A 3,687-nucleotide genomic window follows, 5' to 3' on the forward strand; every position below is an offset into this window, starting at 1 on the left:
TTACTACCTATAATCCTCTCTATCCTTTTGTTTTGTCATCAACTCTTCTCTTGCCCATACATCAAACAGGTACATTTTTCCATTCTTCCCTAATTTACGTATGACATCATCCTTTACATCTAAATTATTTATCCATCCTGACCTTATCTTGATATATACTATGTGAGATGTTGTTCTATACCTAGTTCATGCTCAACCGATTTCTGGTTTTTTCAGCAATTTTTTTTTCAAATTGTGAGTTTTTACCCCAAAAGCTTGGATCTTTGGGTTTATCAAACACTAGATCGCTGTAGTTATTTATTACCATATATTATGTACCTAACATACTAAAGAAATGATCCTTGAATATATAGTTTTTATATGTATATCTTGTTTATACATGGCTATTTGTTTATTGTCTCCCTCCAGTAGACTATGAGATCCTTGAGAGTAGAAAATATTTTTGTCCCCTGTTTTTGTAACCTCAGTGTTTAGCACAGTGCCTTAATAATAAATCCTTATTGATTGATTGAATTGTGCACACCTTACTTTGTACAGAGCACTGTCCTCAGTCCTGGAGAGCTGCAAAGTTAGATCGGACATGATTCTTATTCTTATAAAGCTCATATTCTTGTAGGGCACTATGGCATGTATAGGAATGACTACACTGAACAGAGATTCAGACTTTTTTTTTAAATTAAGCCCTCAAGTGCTTACTGTATGCAGGGCAACGTGTGAAGTACTGAGGATAGTTACTTTCTCTCCCTCATTAGAATATAAGCTCCTAGAGAGCAGGGTATGTTTTTTGCCTTTTTTTTTAATCTCCTGCCCTCAGTATAGTACCCTGCACATAGTAGGTGCTTAATAAACATTAATTGACTTAGCTTGACTTTGATAACTTCAAGGACGATTTTAATTCAAGGTTCAGTAAACTACAATCTACCAGTCATATCTTGCCTGCTATCTTTTTTTTTAGTATGGAACAGTAAGCTAAGAATAATTTTTAAAATTTTAAATATAAGATTTAAAAATTAAAAAAAAAACATTCTTAGCTCCCAGGTCTGTACAAAAACAGGCTGCAGGCAGGATTTGTCTTGTAGACCATAGTTTGCCAACCGTTGTTTTAGCTCATCATCATGGGCACTCCCTCTAACAGTGTGGTTCACAACCTGTCAGTTCCTTCTGTGCATGTTCTGTTTTTTAAAGCTTCAATGACCTTTTCTTACTTTTCTTATTTCTTCCACTTTGGCGATCCTATTGCTATACCCCCTCTTATAACTTAACTCCCTGCCCTCTCAAATTTGAGCAGGTAAAACAAAACTTTTGTCTTTAGTATTCATAGTCAGTCACAACAAATCTGCACATTGGTCATGCCTGAAAATCCATGTCTCAATATACATCTTTTGAAGGTAGCATATGCCATCATTGGTCCTCTGGATTTGGGATGTGTTGTTGAATCAATCAGATCTTAAATCTTTCAAAGTTGTTTGTCTTGGTAATATTATTGATAGCATATAAACCATTCTCCTGGTTCTGCATCACTTCATTCTGCATCAGTTTATAAGACTTTTCCCAGATTTTCCTGAAACCATCCCTTTTATAATTTCTTATAGTACAGTAGTATACCATTCCATTCACATATGTTAATTTGATCAGTCATTTCCCAGTTTTATAGGAATCCCCTTAGTTTTCAGTTCTACCCTCTACAAAAAAGAGCTGCTATAAATATTTATGGGTCTTTTTCTTCTTTATTTGATGTCTTTGGAGGTATAGACTTAATAGTGGTACCTTGCATCAATGGGTCTGCACAATTCAGTGACTTTTGGAGTGTAGTTTCCAATTGCTTTCCCAAATGTCTAGACCAATTCACACCTTCCCCAATAGTACATTCAGGTGATTCTCACTATAGCCTTTTCAACAATTGTCATTATCCTTCTTCGGTCATTTTTGTCAAACTGATGGGTTTTCCCCTGGCCTACTGCAATGGCTTCATAATTGGTCTCCCTGCTTCCAGTCTCTGCTTCCCAAACCACACTCCAAGAGAAAGGAGAATAATTTTCCCAAAACACCAATCTGACCTTATCATTCCCATGCTTGAAACCCTTTGGGGACTTTCTATTGCCTATAGAATAAAATGAAAATCCCTCAGTCAGTAACTTAAGGTTCTGCACAATATTGCTCCAACTTGTCTTTCCAAACTTAATGCTCATTATTTCCCTTCAATAAATTAGACATTCTAGCTGTAACATGACATCTTCCCACTCCATTCACACTCCAAGCTGCCTCCCATGCCTGGGATGCAATCTCCCTTCATCTGTGTCTTTCTAAATCATTATCTTGCTTCAGGGCTCAGGTCAAATACCATCTCCTCTGTGCCTCCTCTCTCTACCCTTCGCCATTAGTTTCTGTTTCTCTCTCTCTCTCTCTCTCTCTCTCTCTCTCTCTCTCTCTCTCTCTCTCTCTCTCTCTCTCTCTCTCTCCCTGCCTATCTCTTTCTCTCTTTGTCTTTCTAGCTCTCTCTCTTTGTCTCTCTCACTGCTGTCTCTGTCTCTGTCTCTTTATATCTGTCTCTCTGTCTCATCTCTCTTTCTCTCTCTATCTCTGTTTCTGTTTCTCCATTTCTCTACATGCCTATCTCTCTTTCTATCTCTTTTTGTATTTCTGTCTCTCAGTTTCTGTCTCTGTTTCTGTCTCTCTCCCTGCCTATCTCTGTCTTTGTCTGTCTCTATCTCTTTCTATCTCTGTCTCTCTATCTCATCTCTCTTCCCCCCCCATTATATGTAAATGCCATAAATTCCCAGTACAACGTAAGCTCTCAGAGGATAGGGACTGTTGCATAGTTTTTCTCTTTCTATTGCCAGTCCTTATAATTTTGCCTTCAATCGATCAACAAGCATTTGTTAAATTCCTCCTATGTGGCTGGCACATAAAGTCCTGACCTGTCATTTCATCAGAGTAGTTTCATAAACAAAGAAAATCCTTATGAGGGATTTCCTTCTACCAACACAGAGCAACAACTAATAAAACTTACAGTTTTAAAGAGTCTTCTGGGGTGCTGAGGGGGTAACATGATTTGCTCAGGGTAACACAGCCAGTATGTTTCAGAAGCAACATTCTTAAGCCTGCTCTTCTAGCTCCTGCCTCCATCCTCATTTTGCAGATGAGGAGACAAGGTTAGAGACTTGAATTTCTTAGCCATTTCCAGGATTCTTACTACTTCCCCTGGCTCCAAGTCCATTGTTCTTTATCTTCCCCACCTCCCCAACACTCTCCCTCTTTTTGGGGTTTAATACCCTTATCCTGGAGGCTGTGACTCTACTACAGACCCTGGAGGAAGGCAGCCAGCTGTACCATATGCTGAATTCAGTCCCTCCCCAGCCCAGCTCTTCCCTGGGGTTTATTTGGCTCACGTCTCTAGGGCTGCTGATAATTTGTTAATTAACTAGCCGACACACTCTGAGATGGAGCATGAGGAATACTGTCTGAATTCTCTGATAAACCCAACCACACTTCAAGACCAACTCCTTTTGTTTTCAGTCATTCTGACACCAGGAGCCTGTGATAAGAGTGATTGGTATGTTAATGATGCTTTCAGAGTGAGGCTTAAATAAAACAGCCAGCTAAGTCCAACTGGGACTTTTTCAGGTGCTACTTGCAGTATGTAAGTGGGTCACTATTTTTAGCAGCAACCTCCAATCAGAGACTTTG

The sequence above is a fragment of the Phascolarctos cinereus genome, unplaced genomic scaffold (assembly GCF_003287225.1).
Source record: "Phascolarctos cinereus isolate Bilbo 61053 unplaced genomic scaffold, phaCin_HiC Scaffold_2;HRSCAF=192, whole genome shotgun sequence".
Classification (NCBI taxonomy): Eukaryota; Metazoa; Chordata; class Mammalia; order Diprotodontia; family Phascolarctidae; genus Phascolarctos; species Phascolarctos cinereus.